The sequence below is a fragment of the Hyla sarda genome, chromosome 4 (genome assembly GCF_029499605.1).
Source record: "Hyla sarda isolate aHylSar1 chromosome 4, aHylSar1.hap1, whole genome shotgun sequence".
In the NCBI taxonomy this organism is placed as follows: Eukaryota; Metazoa; Chordata; class Amphibia; order Anura; family Hylidae; genus Hyla; species Hyla sarda.
Window position 1 is genome coordinate 76663101 of NC_079192.1, and position 20363 is coordinate 76683463.

Below are 20363 nucleotides of genomic sequence, written 5' to 3' on the forward strand. Positions count from 1 at the left end.
TTTTCAGACCTGCACAGCCCTTATTTTTTTCACTGCGTTTGACACCATATGCCATTAAAATAAAAGCAAACACTGACACCACATTAAAGTTATGTGAGGGTTTTTACAAAAGTACATTTTTGAAAAATTTGAGAGTGGCATGGATTAAATGCTCATAAACTTCCTTTCCTACTTGGCTGCTGTCAGCATGTAGACAGAACGGTGGCTAGGGATCCAATTGTGATCTTCTTCCTGCTTTTGAGGGTTGACACATGACACCAGCTCAGCAAATCATTGGCTACAATGATGTCCTACCTCGGACGACGGTTGGCTGAGGGGCAGTGTGATGTATTGAGCCCGGGCCCAGCCTTCTTCCTGATATGTTACACTGACGCTCAGAAAACCAGCGGCCGAGGCGAGACTGTTAAGGGTGGGCCGGATTATACAGTCAGGGGTTGTGTATTAGGCATACAACAGCCCTCAATGTAAAACATTCAAACCCCCTGACTGTATATCCAGCCCATTTTCTGATTGTCACTCCTATTTTTATAATTAAAGGGGTATTCCAGGATCTTTTTTTATTTGACTATGCTACAGGGGCTGTAAAGTTAGTGTAGTTCATAATATAGTGTCTGTACAGGTGTGTGATGGTTTTCTCACAATTCTTATGTGATTATCTCCCCAATATTTATTTTTAACAGCATACAAAATGACTCATGTCTTGTGATTTCCCAGGTTGCGTCGAGACCTGACATCACTAGTCAGGTGATCAGAGGGAATCTGTCCTGCTTCAATGGGTGGAGCGACCGCTGGGTGGGACAGAGTGGGACCCTGATTAGGAAACACTGGTGTATTGCATTGAAGGGATCACAGATGTGTTTCAATCGGTGGGGTGGCTGATTTGTGGGAGGGAGGAAAGTGACTACATACTTACAAACAGTGGAACTATGGGATGTGTAGTTTAGAGAATGAAATTCAACAGGAAATACACAGTTCCTGCAGGTACATACTACTAAAATCACCTTATGGTGGATAATCCCTTTAAGTTTACGCATTGTCAGACAAACTATAAAACCTCATGTCACTGGAACAAAAGGGTTTATCAAGAACTGTAATAAGCTGTGTGATCAGGGCACCCTAAGATATTTAATAAGAGTCAAATCTAAATTTGTAGGGGTTGGCCACAGGTCCTCTTCAGCACCTATTCACAGCGTCTAAATGGCAGTCATATACATAAGTTGTCACTATGGGGAAAAACCTCCACAAGGGGTTAACCCATATAGACACTCTGCTGCTGACAAGTTTCAAAATAGTCACCATGTATTACTACCATATACTATTATATTAAATGGCAGGCATTAAGATGCTACAGCACCTCATGTAATTCTGTCAGTCTGGAGGCCTGTAAAGCCCAGAGGTCAAGACCTTCACTTTATGTAGAGCGTGGGGTCATATAACCTCTTCCTAATGTTGGTACTGGTATCCTGGCAGGAAAACCATAAGGCTTTCCACAGCCAGGGATCTGCCAGTAATTGCAGACATCAGAAATCGCACTGATGTCTGCCATTAACCCTTCAGATGCTGTGATCAATACAGATCACGGCATCTGCGGCATTGCACACATTTAAATGGAGGATCGGATTGCCCGCGGCACTGCCGCCGGTAGCCGATCATCTAAAACGGCGGCCAGAGGTCCCCTCACCTGCCACTGGCCGTCTCCAGGGGTCTTCTGCTCTGGTCTGAGATCGAGCAGTGCAGAGCAGCAGATCACTGATAACACTGATCAGTGCTGAGCCCTATGCATTGCACTGAACAGTATTAGCAATACAATTATTGCTATAGATAGTCCCCTATGGGGACATAAAAAAAAGTTTTTTAAAAAGTTGAAAAATGTAAAAAAAAAAATTGCCGTACATTTTAATGGTAAAATGAGAGGTGTCATTACAAACTACATTTGGCCACGCAAAAATCAAGCCCTCATATGATTCTGGGGATGGAAATATAAAAGAGTTATGGATTTTAGAAGGTGAGGAGGAAAAAATAAAAATGCAAAAATAAAATTGGCCTTGTCGTTAAGGTCAAAATGGGCTTGGTACTTAAAGGAAAACTGTCACTAAACTTCCTCTGCACTAACCAGAGGTACTGGCACGTTGATCAATATGCTGCCTACCGTGCCCGGATCCGTCCTGCCCTTCGCCTGTTATCTTCATTATTCTTGATATGCAAATGATCTTCTAAGTGGCACGGGCGGGGTTACATGCCTTCATATGGCACTATGACGCCAGCGCCGCTCGTCCGCAGTGCCGCCCGGCTTATGAATATTCATGCCCTCGCTCAGACTCTCCCTCTCCTCCCCGCTCTGTACAGGGCTCCGCTGCGCTGAGGCCGCTTTTGGATGTACACAGGGAGAGTCGGAGGGAGGGCATGAATATTCATAAGCCGGGCGGTGCTGCGGACAAGCGGCGCTGACGTCACAGTGCCAGATGAAGGCATGTAACCCCGCCCGTGCCAGTTAGAAGATCATTTGCATATCAAGAATAATGAAGATAACGGGCGAACGGAGAAAGGGATTCGGGCATGGCAGGCCACATATTGATCAGCGTCCCCCGCACTACCAGCCAGTACCTCTAGTTAGTGCGAGGGGAGTTTAGTGACAGTTTTCCTTTAAGGGATTAAGCTTTGTGCTCAAGCATCTGACAATTTTTTACGTGTCCTATTAGGTGGTGTAAGTTTGCGCAAAAAAAAAGTAGGCTTTGCGCAAAAAAACACTTCTAAATTTTTTTTGCGCAAATAATAAATACAGCTCCACTGCATAAAGTGGGGTACAGTGCAACAGTAGACAACTCTGAAAGATGTTCTACCGAAAATTGTGCCAAAAAATTGCGCAAAAAAAATGCAATTGCCCAAAATTTGCAGGGACATTTAGAACATTGACACGGTGTAAAGCCAATGATAAATGTCCCCCATGAAGTCCAATTAAAGGGCATGCCACTTTGTACTATGCAGATACTATTACAATTAACTGCCTGATATGGTTATTTGGGGGATACTGGCACTAATACTGATGAGGCACTTCGGGGAAACTTCACTTGGAGTATTTATTTATGGAGGACATTTTGTGGTTATTTACTGTTGGGGGGGTACAATTCTTGCTACTATCAAAACCTAATAATTCAGCAGGTTCTATATGGTCACCATTACTTCAGATAGTCATGTGACTTAACAATTCAGTCACCTGAGCTCCCATAGTGGACTGCTCTCTGGTATCAGGAAGCCACTAGAATCTTTTAGACTGTACAGTGTAGTGTTCTGTCTAAACTTAGGCTAAAAATCAGTACAAAAACAAGCATAGTAAAGTATTTACCAAAATGTTGGCACTTTATGAAGAGTTAAATGATGGATTTTTATTGATACAGTGCAAAAGTGGAGTTTTCCCTTAATTGAGAACACTAGTATATAGTAGTCATTTTGTCATGCAAAAATCCCTATCACGCTCCGCCAGCCAAGCCTGCACTTAACATCTAGCGCCAAAGAGACCAGCGTAATGGGAACTACTTCTTTATGTTACAGGGAAATGAGGGCATTGTTTATTTAGTATTCTTTAGGTTAGATTATATTCAATTACATTTTAGCTTTCCATGTTTCTATCACTCCATTTTCTCACAGGAACGCCGGATGATAAATTGGATGAATTAACCCCCAGGACATAGTTGGAACTCTCTAGAAGTTCTGTGCTGCATTACGTTGTCACATTTTAATTCTCATCTATTGTGTTTTTGTTTGGGTTTTTTTAAATTAAAAATGTTTAACAAATGACATACGCGGATTTATTTTGTACACATTCAAAATATAATTACACAACGCGTCAATGGAAGTTTACCATTAGCATATGTGGCGGTAATATTGGTATAAACATCACATTCTAATGTCAGGACTTCATGATTACCCAGTGTTGAGTGGTACTGCAAAGGGGTGACGTATTGTTTTCTGCAGGAGTAGTCTATCACAGATTCCTGCTTCTTCTGAAGTTTCTCCTCTTGTGCCAAACACTGCTTAGGCTGGGTTCACACCACAATTTCTTAAATACGGTTCCCGTATACGGTTTGGAGGAGGGGGGCGGGGCTTAATTGCGGCGCCCGCACTCAGCCGTATTCGGGAACCGTATTTAATACAAGTCTATGAGCCGACCGGAGTGAACCGCAGCCTCCGGTCGGCTTCGTTTTCGGCCGTATGCGGTTTCCCGACCGCAGGCAAAAACGTGGTCGACCACGTTTTTGCCTGCGGTCGGGAAACCGCATACGGCCGAAAACGAAGCCGACCGGAGGCTGCGGTTCACTCCGGTCGGCTCATAGACTTGTGTTAAATACGGTTCCCGAATACGGCTGAGTGCGGGAGCCGCAATTAAGCCCCGCCCCCCTCCTCCAAACCGTATACGGGAACCGTATTTAAGAAATCGTGGTGTGAACCCAGCCTTAAAGGAGTAGTCCAGTTTAACAAAAACTCATCCTCTATCTGCAGGAAAGTGGATAAGTGTCAGATTGCGGGGGTCCAACTGCTGGGACTCCTCACGATCTCCTGCCCGATGCCCCAGCTCTCCCCATGAAGGAAGCTGGACTACTCCTTTAACTGACATATTGTGATTCTGCTCTCATTAAAAAAATAGTTTTTTAAAGAAGCACTGTCATTATGAAAAACTTTTCCATTTTGTAGTACAACTGATGAGATGGCTTTTTTAAATATACATTTATTAAAAAAATATATATATATATCAATTTTACTAAAAAATCTAAAATGAAAATAGCCTCCACGATGGGTCATCTGTCTTTATGCAGACTACTCTGTATTTTGCAGCATACTGGATGCCAGATGTAAAGTGTTTTGGTATCCAGTATAGGAGATCACTATTGCACCACTGCAGCCTTCAGCTGCTCCTAAACTACAACTCCCATGATGGGAGTTGTAGTTTTGCAACAGCTGGGGATACAATCTTTTTAAAACTCTGTTTTAGAGCTGTGTATTCTCCAACTGTGTGCCTCCAGCTCTTGCAAAACTACAGACAAAGGATGTGTGGGCATACTGGGAGTTGTACAGTAGTTTTGCAGCTCCAGCTGTTGCAATGCAAAACTACAACTCCCAGCATGCTTGAACAGCCAAAGCTTTCTCTGACTCCTGAATGACAAAGAAGCTGATCAGACATTCAGGAATATGTGAAAGCTGAGTGACACACATAGTGATAGCTATGTTGATTAGCATCCAGCTTTACTAGGAACAGATAGAAAATGTATGCATAAAAACTACTGTGCAGTGATTTGCAGACTGCCAGGCTGCTCCCAGACTCAGAGAAGATGAGTCATCTACAGTGAGGGAGAGAGACAGACACGCCCCCTCCATAAGGCAAGAACAAAAAGCAAGTGAGCAACATATAAATGCTATTTGTTAGGGATATATAGGTCCTAGACACATAAAAATGATATGTACATGATCAGGATTAGGTACTGAGTTACATATCACTTTTTATTTTTTATTTTTTCACTATGACAGGTATGTTTTTAGCATCTGCAGTGTGTAATATGGAGTCCTTTACCCCAAATGGAAGAAAACGACAGAATACAGACCATGAATGTTTTAAACTATCTTTCTGTATGTGATTAGGTGTTTCCTATCTATCAGTAGTGGGAATTTCACTTTAAAAAGAAGGGATAAAGCAGCTGATATGTGTAGCATAGGAAATAATAAGAAAATCGTAAGCGTGAAGATGCCCATACACATTAGATGAAAGTTGGCTGAATGCCCTAATTTCAACAGGATCTGCTGACTATTGTGTATTGCAGTGTTAAACCCCCCTTAAGTGCAAATTTTGGAGGAAAAAAAGATTGCACGCTTTGGACAACCTTGATTATTTGTTCATGAGAGAGATAACCCGCTGTAACCCTTCCCAATTGGAAACCCATGCCCCCCAAATTATCCTACCCAAAATGATCCTAGCATGCATGAAGGAGGGAATGGCTGTCAACCGGATAACCAATGAGCCAACATCTACCTAAATTCAGCCATATCACAGCTTAATTTTGTATGAAGTAAAATGAGTGCTCTCTTTGTACTACGGGCTTTATCTCCACAAACCTAAGATTCCACACAGAAGCATGCAGAATTTATTTTCTGTTAGATTCTGTGCGAATGTAAAGGTTATTTTAACTTGCTTCTTATCCTTCATCCTCGTGAGCTAATCGGTGGGCATGTCAGGATTGGACCCCGACTGATCTGAAATTGAGGGCCTATCTTCATGAATATTGAATATGATGATAGTTGATCATACAAAGTGTCCATTTCTTGGTAGCCACCGATACATATACAGCACACAATCTTCAGTGGTCAGTAGCATAGTCCTGTGGTCAGTGTTATTCATAGCCTTTAACATCTGATGCTCAGTGGTAAATAGGCAAAGCCTCTAGCCAGGGGGTCACATTTCTTGCATTTCATCTATTGTAGGCAAATGGCACAAAAAAAACACTCTTATTTGCCACATATGTAGAAATTTTTTCTGCAAGGTTCAACTATGGATCTTTATTGTCAGTGGCCACCGTGGTATATTTATCTTGCTGCGCTACTATCTTAACAATTCTAACAGTTCTAGTCACTGCCCCTTTTGCAGACGATGCCCCAGGTTTATCAATCTCCATGAGAAGAAGAGTCTGCTTTGTCCATCACAGCTCAGTTTTCATTTTACCAGAGCAATATAAGAAATGGAAGCGTAGCTGTACTATGGGCAACACAGACACATGTTATCTTGCTCAGATTGATAAATCTGGTCAAATTGAACTTGAAAATGTCTAAATGCAGATGTAGACAAATGTAGGTAACTCTGTTATACTAGCTTAAAGGGGTACTCCGGTGGAAAACTTTTTTTTTTTTTTTTTTTAAATCAACTGGTGCCAGAAAGTTAAACAGATTTGTAAATTACTTCTATTAAAAATCTTCATCCTTTCAGTACTTATTAGCTGCTGAATACTACAAAGGAAATTCTTTTCTTTTTGGAACACAGAGCTCTCTGCTGACATCATGACCACAGTTCTCTCTGATGACATCTCTGTCCATTTTAGGAACTGTCCAGAGCAGCATATGTTTGTTATGGGGATTTTCTGCTACTCTAGACAGTTCTTAAAATGGACAGAGATGTCAGCAGAGAGCACTGTGCTCGTGATGTCAGCAGAGAGCTCTGTGTTCCAAAAAGAAAAGAATTTCCTCTGTAGGATTCAGCAGCTAATAAGTACTGGAAGGATTAAGATTTTTTAACAGAAGTCATTTACAAATCTATTTAACTTTCTGGCACCAGAGTACCCCTTTAATGTTTTAATTTATTTGCTAACTGTGGCAAAAGAGACTGTAGAGCTCCACTCCCCTTACTTTTGTGACAAACTGCAACATGACACTTTTAGAAGTTTATCCATGTGAAGTTCCTCCCACTTAAAAGGTGGACACTGGTCTTAAGGCAGCTATTGGCTAGGAGTCTTTGCTATGACTAGATTCTGCTTTCTGCTTTACAGAGAAAATACTTTTAAAAAGGCAATGTAAGACAGGTTTTAGCAAGACTTTACCCTCTGCATGCTGAAGTGTATGCGTGAAGAAGCCCCCAGGGGACCTTCCTGATGACTTGATGTTCAAGCAGCATGAAAGTAATGCCATGTTTCCTTTCTACACATTATACAAAGAGCATGGGGTACCAATCTAGGATTAAAATGTGTATATATATATATATATATATATATGTTACGCCGAGCGCTCCGGGTCCCCGCTCCTCCCCGGAGCGCTCGCTTCACTCTCTCCGCTGCAGCGCTCCGGTCACGTCCTCTGACCCGGGGCGCTGCGATCCCGCTGCCAGCCGGGATGCGATTCGCGATGCGGGTAGCGCCCGCTCGCGATGCGCACCCCGGCTCCCCTACCTGACTCGCTCCCCGTCTGTTCTGTCCCGGCGCGCGCGGCCCCGCTCCCTAGGGCGCGCGCGCGCCGGGTCTCTGCGATTTAAAGGGCCACTGCGCCGCTGATTGGCGCAGTGGTTCCAATTAGGGTAATCACCTGTGCACTTCCCTATATTGCCTCACTTCCCTTGCACTCCCTTGCCGGATCTTGTTGCCTTAGTGCCAGTGAAAGCGTTCCTTGTGTGTTCCTTGCCTGTGTTTCCAGACCTTCTGCCGTTGCCCCTGACTACGATCCTTGCTGCCTGCCCCGACCTTCTGCTACGTCCGACCTTGCTTCTGCCTACTCCCTTGTACCGCGCCTATCTTCAGCAGCCAGAGAGGTGAGCCGTTGCTAGTGGATACGACCTGGTCACTACCGCCGCAGCAAGACCATCCCGCTTTGCGGCGGGCTCTGGTGAAAACCAGTAGTGGCTTAGAACCGGTCCACTAGCACGGTCCACGCCAATCCCTCTCTGGCACAGAGGATCCACTACCTGCCAGCCGGCATCGTGACAGTAGATCCGGCCATGGATCCCGCTGAAGTTCCTCTGCCAGTTGTCGCTGACCTCACCACGGTGGTCGCCCAGCAGTCACAACAGATAGCGCAACAAGGCCAACAGCTGTCTCAACTGACCGTTATGCTACAACAGTTACTACCACAGCTTCAGCAGTCATCTCCGCCGCCAGCTCCTGCACCTCCTCCGCAGCGAGTGGCCGCTCCTGGGCTACGCCTATCCTTGCCGGATAAATTTGATGGGGACTCTAAGTTTTGCCGTGGCTTTCTTTCCCAATGTTCCCTGCATCTGGAGATGATGTCGGACCTGTTTCCCACTGAAAGGTCTAAGGTGGCTTTCGTAGTCAGCCTTCTGTCCGGAAAAGCCCTGTCATGGGCCACACCGCTCTGGGACCGCAATGACCCCGTCACTGCCTCTGTACACTCCTTCTTCTCGGAAATCCGAAGTGTCTTTGAGGAACCTGCCCGAGCCTCTTCTGCTGAGACTGCCCTGTTGAACCTGGTCCAGGGTAATTCTTCCGTTGGCGAGTATGCCGTACAATTCCGTACTCTTGCTTCAGAATTGTCCTGGAATAATGAGGCCCTCTGCGCGACCTTCAAAAAAGGCCTATCCAGCAACATTAAAGATGTTCTGGCCGCACGAGAAATTCCTGCTAATCTACATGAACTTATTCACCTAGCCACTCGCATTGACATGCGTTTTTCCGAAAGGCGTCAGGAACTCCGCCAAGATATGGACTCTGTTCGCACGAGGCGTTTCTCCTCCTCGGCTCCTCTCTCCTCTGGTCCCCTGCAATCTGTTCTTGTGCCTTCCGCCGTGGAGGCTATGCAGGTCGACCGGTCTCGCCTGACACCTCAAGAGAGGACACGACGCCGTATGGAGAACCTCTGCCTGTACTGTGCTAGTACCGAACACTTCCTGAGGGATTGTCCTATCCGTCCTCCCCGCCTGGAAAGACGTACGCTGACTCCGCACAAAGGTGAGACAGTCCTTGATGTCTACTCTGCTTCTCCACGTCTTACAGTGCCTGTGCGGATGTCTGCCTCTGCCTTCTCCTTCCCTGCTGTGGCCTTCTTGGACTCTGGATCTGCAGGAAATTTTATTTTGGCCTCTCTCGTCAACAGGTTCAACATCCCGGTGATCAGTCTCGCCAGACCCCTCTACATCAATTGTGTAAATAATGAAAGATTGGACTGTACCATACGTTTCCGCACGGAGCCCCTTCTTATGAGCATCGGATCTCATCATGAGAGGATTGAACTTTTGGTCCTCCCCAATTGCACCTCAGAAATTCTCCTTGGACTTCCCTGGCTTCAACTTCATTCCCCAACCCTGGATTGGTCCACTGGGGAGATCAAGAGTTGGGGGTCCTCTTGTTCCAAAAACTGTCTAAAACCGGTTCCCAATAACCCTTGCCGTAACTCTGTGGTTCCTCCAGTAACCGGTCTCCCTAAGGCCTATATGGACTTCGCGGATGTTTTCTGCAAAAAACAAGCTGAGACTCTACCTCCTCACAGGCCTTATGATTGCCCTATCGACCTCCTCCCGGGCACTACTCCACCCCGGGGCAGAATTTATCCTCTCTCTGCCCCAGAGACTCTTGCCATGTCCGAATACGTCCAGGAGAATCTAAAAAAGGGCTTTATCCGTAAATCCTCCTCTCCTGCCGGAGCCGGATTTTTCTTTGTGTCCAAAAAAGATGGCTCCCTACGTCCTTGCATTGACTACCGCGGTCTTAATAAAATCACGGTTAAGAACCGCTACCCCTTACCCCTCATCTCTGAACTCTTTGATCGCCTCCAAGGTGCCCACATCTTCACTAAATTGGACTTAAGAGGCGCCTATAACCTCATCCGCATCAGAGAGGGGGACGAGTGGAAAACGGCATTTAACACCAGAGATGGACACTTTGAGTATCTGGTCATGCCCTTTGGACTGTGCAATGCCCCTGCCGTCTTCCAAGACTTTGTCAATGAAATTTTTCGTGATCTGTTATACTCCTGTGTTGTTGTATATCTGGACGATATCCTAATTTTTTCTGCCAATCTAGAAGAACACCGCCAGCATGTCCGTATGGTTCTTCAGAGACTTCGTGACAACCAACTCTATGCCAAAATTGAGAAATGTCTGTTTGAATGCCAATCTCTTCCTTTTCTAGGATATTTGGTCTCTGGCCAGGGACTACAGATGGATCCAGACAAACTCTCTGCCGTCTTAGATTGGCCACGCCCCTCCGGACTCCGTGCTATCCAACGCTTTTTGGGGTTCGCCAATTATTACAGGCAATTTATTCCACATTTTTCTACCATTGTGGCTCCTATCGTGGCTTTAACCAAAAAAAATGCTGATCCCAAGTCCTGGCCTCCTCAAGCAGAAGACGCCTTTAAACGACTCAAGTCTGCCTTTTCTTCGGCTCCCGTGCTCTCCAGACCTGACCCTTCCAAACCCTTCCTATTGGAGGTTGATGCCTCCTCAGTGGGAGCTGGAGCTGTTCTTCTACAAAAAAATTCTTCCGGGCATGCTGTCACTTGTGGTTTTTTCTCTAGGACCTTCTCTCCAGCGGAGAGGAACTACTCCATCGGGGATCGAGAGCTTCTAGCCATTAAATTAGCACTTGAGGAATGGAGGCATCTGCTGGAGGGATCAAGATTTCCTGTTATTATCTACACCGACCACAAGAACCTCTCCTACCTCCAGTCTGCCCAACGGCTGAATCCTCGCCAGGCCCGGTGGTCTCTGTTCTTTGCCCGATTTAATTTTGAGATTCACTTTCGTCCTGCCGATAAGAACATTAGGGCCGATGCTCTCTCTCGTTCCTCGGATGCCTCAGAAGTTGATCTCCCTCCGCAACACATCATTCCACCTGACTGCCTGATCTCCACTTCTCCTGCCTCCATCAGGCAGACTCCTCCAGGAAAGACCTTTGTTTCTCCACGCCAACGCCTCGGAATCCTCAAATGGGGTCACTCCTCCCATCTCGCAGGTCATGCGGGCATCAAGAAATCTGTGCAACTCATCTCCCGCTTCTATTGGTGGCCGACTCTGGAGACGGATGTTGGGGACTTTGTGCGAGCCTGCACTATCTGTGCCCGGGATAAGACTCCTCGCCAGAAGCCCGCTGGTTTTCTTCATCCTCTGCCTGTCCCCGAACAGCCTTGGTCTCTGATTGGTATGGATTTTATTACTGATTTACCCCCTTCCCGTGGCAACACTGTTATTTGGGTGGTCGTTGATCGATTCTCCAAAATGGCACATTTCATCCCTCTTCCTGGTCTTCCTTCTGCGCCTCAGTTGGCTAAACAATTTTTTGTACACATTTTTCGTCTTCACGGGTTGCCTACGCAGATTGTCTCGGATAGAGGTGTCCAATTCGTGTCTAAATTCTGGAGGGCTCTCTGTAAACAACTCAAGATTAAATTAAATTTTTCCTCTGCATATCATCCCCAGTCCAATGGACAAGTAGAAAGAATTAACCAGATCTTGGGTGATTATTTGCGACATTTTGTTTCCTCCCGCCAGGATGACTGGGCAGATCTCCTTCCATGGGCCGAATTCTCGTATAACTTCAGGGTCTCTGAATCTTCCTCCAAATCCCCATTTTTCGTGGTGTACGGCCGTCACCCTCTTCCCCCCCTCCCTACCCCCTTGCCCTCTGGTCTGCCCGCTGTGGATGAAATTTCTCGTGACCTTTCCATTATATGGAGAGAGACCCAAAATTCTCTCTTACAGGCTTCTTCACGCATGAAGAGGTTCGCGGATAAGAAAAGAAGAGCTCCCCCCGTTTTTTCCCCTGGAGACAAGGTATGGCTCTCCGCTAAATATGTCCGCTTCCGTGTCCCTAGCTACAAGTTGGGACCACGCTATCTTGGTCCTTTCAAAATTTTGTGTCAAATTAATCCTGTCTCTTATAAACTTCTTCTTCCTCCTTCTCTTCGTATCCCTAATGCCTTTCACGTCTCTCTTCTCAAACCACTCATCCTCAACCGTTTTTCTCCCAAATCTGTTCCTCCCACTCCTGTTTCCGGCTCCTCGGACGTCTTCTCGGTCAAGGAAATTTTGGCTGCCAAAAAGGTCAGAGGGAAAAATTTTTTTTTAGTAGACTGGGAGGGTTGTGGTCCTGAAGAGAGATCCTGGGAACCTGAGGACAACATCCTTGACAAAAGTCTGCTCCTCAGGTTCTCAGGCTCCAAGAAGAGGGGGAGACCCAAGGGGGGGGGTACTGTTACGCCGAGCGCTCCGGGTCCCCGCTCCTCCCCGGAGCGCTCGCTTCACTCTCTCCGCTGCAGCGCTCCGGTCACGTCCTCTGACCCGGGGCGCTGCGATCCCGCTGCCAGCCGGGATGCGATTCGCGATGCGGGTAGCGCCCGCTCGCGATGCGCACCCCGGCTCCCCTACCTGACTCGCTCCCCGTCTGTTCTGTCCCGGCGCGCGCGGCCCCGCTCCCTAGGGCGCGCGCGCGCCGGGTCTCTGCGATTTAAAGGGCCACTGCGCCGCTGATTGGCGCAGTGGTTCCAATTAGGGTAATCACCTGTGCACTTCCCTATATTACCTCACTTCCCTTGCACTCCCTTGCCGGATCTTGTTGCCTTAGTGCCAGTGAAAGCGTTCCTTGTGTGTTCCTTGCCTGTGTTTCCAGACCTTCTGCCGTTGCCCCTGACTACGATCCTTGCTGCCTGCCCCGACCTTCTGCTACGTCCGACCTTGCTTCTGCCTACTCCCTTGTACTGCGCCTATCTTCAGCAGCCAGAGAGGTGAGCCGTTGCTAGTGGATACGACCTGGTCACTACCGCCGCAGCAAGACCATCCCGCTTTGCGGCGGGCTCTGGTGAAAACCAGTAGTGGCTTAGAACCGGTCCACTAGCACGGTCCACGCCAATCCCTCTCTGGCACAGAGGATCCACTACCTGCCAGCCGGCATCGTGACAATATATATATATATATCTTGTAATATGTTTGTTTTTTTATTTTAATTGCTTAAATTGGTTAAAAAAAATAAAAAATTCCATAGCATAATTATTACTTTGTGGGACAACCATTTTAACAGTAATGGTCCTTCTTCATAATGTAATCGTGAAATATTACTTCTCTGGCGCACAGCTCACAGCTGCTTCTTGTCATCGATTGAGATTCCATATAAAAGGACGGCACTAACTAAGCATTTAACAGAGGACATTCTCAATTTAAATTCAGCAGGGATTTAAAGAAAAGCCAAAATATTCTGTGCCTCATTACAGCCATGTAGCAGTGTGCTGCCATGGGAATGTACTTATGCCTTAAGCCATGGCTAAAAGTCCTTGGAAAATAAACATTTTTGTAACAAAAGGACAACTGAAGCGTGCTGCCATCTCTGGAATGGAAATATAGCATAACTTTCTTAATATGATGTGAGCAACTAATAGGGTGCTGAATACCTTAGGATGAGGTATACAGTAACATTTATAGTACAATCAGCTGATCACCAGAATTTGCATGTGTGGTGACCCAGTACAGAATATAGTATTCTTCCCATCCTGTGTGGCAGATGTTGCCGTCAGTGGCTGTCTTGGGCCCACATTGCTCAGGACTTAATATGATGCAATGTTATGCTATGGTTTATGTTATGGCATTTTCTATGTACCTGTTGCTTTAACCCCTTAAGGAGGCAGCCCTTTTTCACCTTAAGGACTGAGCCCTTTTTCACAATTCTGACCACCGTCACTTTACGAATTAATAACGCGAAAACGCTTTTACCGAATATTCTGATTCTGAGACGGTTTTTCGTGACATATTCTACTTTATTTTGGTGGTAAATTTTCGGCGTTACTTGCATCCTTTTTTGGCAAAAAAATCCCAAAATTTCATGAAAATTTTGAAAATTTTGCATTTTTCTAACTTTGAAGCTCTCTACTTGTAAGGAAAATGGATATTCACAATACAGTTTATTTTTCTTCACAAATACAATATGTCCACTTTATGTTGGCATCATAAAATGGACATATTTTTGCTTTTTGAAAAAATTAGAGGGCTTCAAAGTAGAGCAGCAGTTTTCAAAAATGTCATGAAAATTGCTAAATCTAAAGGGACAGATGTTACAGAACTACAACTCCCAGCATGCCTGGGCAGTCGAGGCACCACTGTAACAGTGGTCTCCAAACTGTGACCCTCCAGATGTTGCAAAACTACAACTCCCAGCATGCTGGGAGTTGCAGTTTGGCCTTCCTAGTGGTTGCCACAGTAAAGATCGTTTTACTTTCACTTTCATTTCTCCCCCCCCCCCCCCCCACCATCGATTCCCTACCTGAGCAAGTATCCAGCAGGCTCCAGCGACCCCCGTCCTGCGTTGCCATTGGTCAGAACTCCATTCTGACTAATGGCAGGGGATAGGAGGAGATCGCAGCTCTGCGACCTCACTCCTATCCCTTAGAGACCCGATCAGCCCGAAATTGGAGAAAATCACATGTCTGAATTGATTTCATGTCATGTATGATTTCGCATGTCATGAATGATTTCAGCAGGCATCCGGCTCCGGTCCCCAACCGGCTAGCGGTGGGGACCGGATTTCCCACGGGCATATGGATACGCCCTCGGGTCCTTAAGGACTCGGTATGCAGGACGTATCCATACGCCCTGTGTCCTGAAGAGGTTAAGCCTGTTAAAACCTGTTGTTAGGGGAGTGTGCATGAGGTAAACCAGGTGACCTGTCAGCCCAATGGGAATCCTCCAAATGTACCCTTTATATTGTGTGGTAGGAGTTCAGAGTTCAGATATCAGCTGAGGTACAGCCTGGAGAAAGTGAAGAGAGAGTGTGAGTTGTTCTGAGGAGGCCTCAAACTAACAAGTCTAATCCTGCAACCACGCATCTTCTAAAGCATATCACCTGCACTCAGATGAATGTCAAAGCCTAGCGCTAAGCACTAAAGTCCCGGGGATTCATATCAGTCATCTAAACCAGTCATACAAGTCAGTCATTCAAGTCACTAAAGTCAGCGTGGGTTGCAATTCAGCAAGTCAGTCATATATAGCACAATAAACTACAAGTCCCAGCAAGGCGATAAGCTTCCAAGGTTTACCCTGCACCTCTCTTTGTACCAACGTGAGCTGTAACATAGCGCCGGAGTATTTATTGCCCCGTGCATGGCCCAGGAGAAGCTAGCTCCACCTCGGACACTGTATAGGCTAACCATGCACTGGGGTCACAAAAAGTTCAATTTGCACATTAGCCTCACCCAAAACCACAACATTTGGTGTCACAAACAGGATATGGGTGTGTGCCTTATGCAAGAAAAAAACCCAGTCTGAACTGTGTCTATAGTGTGCGACAGTTAATGTGTCAGTTTTGTATTGGACTTTATCTGCTTAAAGAGTATATGCTAAGAGGTGTTAGTGAAAAAGAGGGGGAGAAGAAAAGTTTATTGCTGGCCATTGTGAAAGTACCAAGTCTGTGTCTATCACCCTCCTTTATATGTGTGGTGTCCCGGTACCGTATTGCATACCGTACCTTGTATGGTGGTCCCCAAAGTCAGAGTAGCTACGTTCAGGTCGGGTCCCCCGGGTGGGACAGCCCCTGGTCGCCTCTTCCTTCTCTAGTTTCATAGTGTTATTATGTATATATTTAATAATGTGTATACTTAATATAGTGTATATTAGTCTACTTACCTTGTTAGCGTTGCAGGACCTTCGGTCATGTGACCATGTTAATTCCTCTATGGTATGTTGGAGGACCTTTGGAGGTCCTTGGGTCACATGCTTACCCATAACTCTCTGTACAGGAGATTGACAGTTGTATGGACCAGTGAGCTTAAGTCCAGCCCCTGCCCATATAAGGGAGCTGTAGCCAATAATCGCTCTCTTGGGTTGCTGCTCTCGTGGATGCCGGACTAGCAGGAAGGATCTGCGCAACTTTCAAAGACAAGCTAGGCTAGCGTGATTACTGGACCGAATCTAAACCCCTAAATCCAGTGGATCACCGCAGCAATTATCTTCCTAAGCTCAATAGACTCACAAGGTCCCAACCACTTGTCAAGCTCTAATAGACTCTGTTATATGGACTGTTCCTGTTCATTATTACCTAAAATCTTCAGTAAAAGTTCCGACAAGTTTCTGCAAATCTGCGGTTATGGATAATCAATTATTTCCTATCTCCCTATCTCTTTTGGGAAGGGTGGCGGTAGGACAAGCATACAGAGAATACCCCACACCCTGGCGTCACGAATAGAAAGGGTTAAGCAAGCACCCTTAGTAACCGCACAGCTACACTCCCATATACCCTACTCCCCCAGGCTATCACATAAGCAGTGAGTGGGATTTGTGCTGCTAACAAGTACAGTGCTGTCTTACCTAGAAGGGGATAATTGGCTCCCGGAATTCATGCACGCGCCAGCAGCTGTAGCTCCACCCCAACCAGTCTCCGGCGACAACGCCTCTCCAGCACAGCGAGGAGGAACCAAAAGGATCGCCCTGTGTTGCACAGGGGAAGACTCTTCTGACCGGACCCAAGCAAGAAGTTCCCTGGGTGCCGCCATCTTGAAAGTTCCCGGCTGCTGCCCTGCAGTACCAAACCACCTGAAGGCAGCATTGATTATGTGTGACCCGTAGGCCCCCCTTCACTTATGTCTTGTATATATCACCTCCAGTGCCCATGTGATATAATGTATTGTACATGTTATGTGATTGTAACCAGGGAAGGTACCAGTGACCATGTGACTACAGGGTGTCCTATTCTCCCCCATATAAGCCCTGGGTGCAGCAAGGTCAAGTCCTATGTGTGTCTGGTGTCCAGAGGAAGCCAAAGTCTACCAAGCAGCCATGGATCCACAAGTCCATTACCCCCCAGGTAAAAGTCAAAGCTTGGTAAGCTACAAACAGGGTATAGTCAGTCTCAGTCAAATCAGTCCAAGTCAATCTGCCAAGCCAGCGTGGCCATGCATCAAATTTTCCAAGTCCACTATAAGTCCCAGCAAGCCCTGTGGTCTCTGAGGTCACTGGTCACCTCCTTGAGCCTAGCCTAGCTGTATAGACTGCTACATTTGTCTGACTCAGTAAAGCTGCCTTTGTTCCGTAACTTGGTGTCAGAGTCATTATTTCCCCCCCCCCTCCCCCCGTACCTAGCCCAGGATCTAGCGGTACACCTTTGGGTGGTGTAGAGGATAAACCATGCCCTGGCGTCACGAACACAAGGGGTTAATGCCATCTACCCCTAGGGTAATTCCATCTGCCCTCATCAAACCCTCACCACAATTATGCATGCAGGGTTGCACATAGTCCCCGGTGGATCGGGAGAAGACCGCCTTTGTGACTCTTATGGGTTTGTTTGAGTTCAAAATTATGCCGTTTGGGCTATGTAATGCCCCTGCTACATTCCAGCATCTGATGGAAAGGTACCTGGGACATCTGAACTTTCAATGTGTTTTGTTTGTTGTATTTGGATGATGTCATTGTGTATTCTAAGTCTTACCAGAGTCCTGATCAAGCATGGGATGAAGATCAAGCCATCAAAGTTTCACTTGCTCAAGCCTAAAGTACATTATCTGGGCCATATTGTAAGTGCAGAGGGAGTTCAGCCAAATCCTGAAAAGGTGGAAACTGTCAAGAATTGGCCGGCTTTTTGCACGGTGAAAGATGTCAGAAGCTTCCTGGGGTTTGCTGGCTACTATCGCTATTTTATCCCACACTTTGCCCAAATTGCAGAGCCCCTTACAACCCTCCTGCGGGGGACAGCGAAGGCAATTACAGTTCTTTCAAGTTGGAACTTCACACCCTAGTGTGAGCCGTGACAGAGAAATTCAAAGATTATTTGGTAGCCACACCATTTACAGTTTATACCGATAACAACCCCTTGGCGCACTTGAACACCGCCAAACTGGGCACTCTTGAACAGCGATGAGCTTGGAGGTTAGCCAACTACAGCTTCATAAGTCAAATGTCAATGCCGATGTACTATCTCGGATGACCCATGGTGAAGAACCACCAGAAGAAGATGAGTGGGAGGATGTGGAGATGCCCCCATTCTACCGCCAATTTATTAATGAAAAGGCTGTTACTGTCCCCGTCAAAGGTGAGCCGAGGCCAGAGAAGGTCAAAGAGGATCTCTACACTTGGAAGACTCTGCAAGACAAAAGCCAAGTCGTGGGAGACCTGATGAATTACCTCCTGGTAAAAAAAAAAGTACCAACACATCGGCTTCAGGGCCCATTGTGACTATGAGTTGAGAGATCTGTGGCGTCAAAGAAAATGACTGTACACAAAGGACTGTTGTATCGCAATTCTTTGGATCCGGTCTCCTGTGAGCAACTACATCAGATTCTGGTTCCCCAAAGAAATGCGGCTATGGTCCTCAACGCATACCATGACCTGTCAGGACACTTCAGCCTCCATAAGACAGAAGCCACAGTTCAGAGAAGATTCTACTGGATTGGGATGCAGAGTGATATCGAGAAATGGTGCAGTGAATGCTCTGTCTGCAATGTTACTAAAAATGGACATAAGGACACGAGGATGCCCCTACATCCCATCCATAGCAACAGACCCAACCAATTGGTCGCGTTAGACAACGTAAAACTGGCTCCTACCCAATCCGGTAGTCTCACCATGATCGACCACTTCTCCAAGTGGGTTGTCGTTGTCCCAGTTAAAGATCTCACGGCTAATACGGCCGCAAAAATTTTCTACTCCAAGTCAGTACATACGCTTGAATGCCCGGAATCTGTCTTCACTGACCGTGGACCAGCATTCGAGGCCCAACTATTCCAGGAACTCTGTCAATTCCATGACTGTAAGTAGCTCAGAAACACCGCCTACTATACCCAAGGAAACAGGTTATGTGAGAGGATCAATCAAGTGTTCATCCACATGCTGTGAGCAGTCTCTGTGACCTGTCATGAGGAGTGGCCTCAACTGCTACCTGAACTGATAGAAATCTCCTACAACACCCTCCACTGTTCTACTGGGTATAAGCCCTTCTACTTGATGTTGGGGAGGCATGGAGAGCTACCTAAGGACTGGGCCTTCGGGTTGCAAGCCCCAGCTGATGACTCTCCTTTGCCACCCCAGGAATGGGTTTCTGACCATCAAAGGCGAATCCATGAAGCCAAAGAAATCGTCAATAAAAAGAAGGAGGAGGCCCGACAGAGGCAACAGGATGAATACAACTGCCATGCCACTGCTAAACCCTTACTTATTGGAGACAAAGTCTGGTTACAGAAACTTCCCAGAACAGATAAGTTGGACTCCATCTGGGAGACGGAGCCTTAAATGGTGACGGCAATTCCATACCCTGAGTCTGATGTCTACAAATTCAGGAAGTCTAACCGTGAACCTCAAGTTTTCCACAGAAATCATATCAAACTCTGTCTGAAAGAGGATCGCCCAGTGTCTGCGCCACCGTCTCCTCCACGTGTCCAGCCAGTTCGTGAATATGTTCCTGGCGAGGGGATGCATCCTTTCATGGACTTTCCCATGTTCTCGCCAATGCAGCCGATGTACATGTGTATATCTCCGGTTCCTAGCTTGTCTCCTTTGGCTCCAACCTATGTACCTGTCTCAAGAGCTTCAGATGTGGCCCATGCTCAATCAGAAGAAACGCCTGCTGCACTCCCAGATCTGGTGGTGCTGCACAGATCTGAGCCGTCTACTCGCACAGAGAGTGAACAACACAAAGTAAATGTACATGGGATAAATGTATATATTAGTCAGTAATAAAATGTATATTACCATAGTAGGATTGCATGGTCTTAAGAAAAAGTATGTCCTAGTCAGACTTATGTACAGTCAGATAAGTAATATAAGTAAATTGTATAATAGTCAGAAATTTATATAATGATTATTGTGTACAGATAGTGAGTTAGTGTACATCATAAAAAATGTCTCAAGTCAGGACTGTTATCTCCTAGGCAGTATATTTATACTCCAGTCCATGCCTACTAAGAAATGCTTCTTG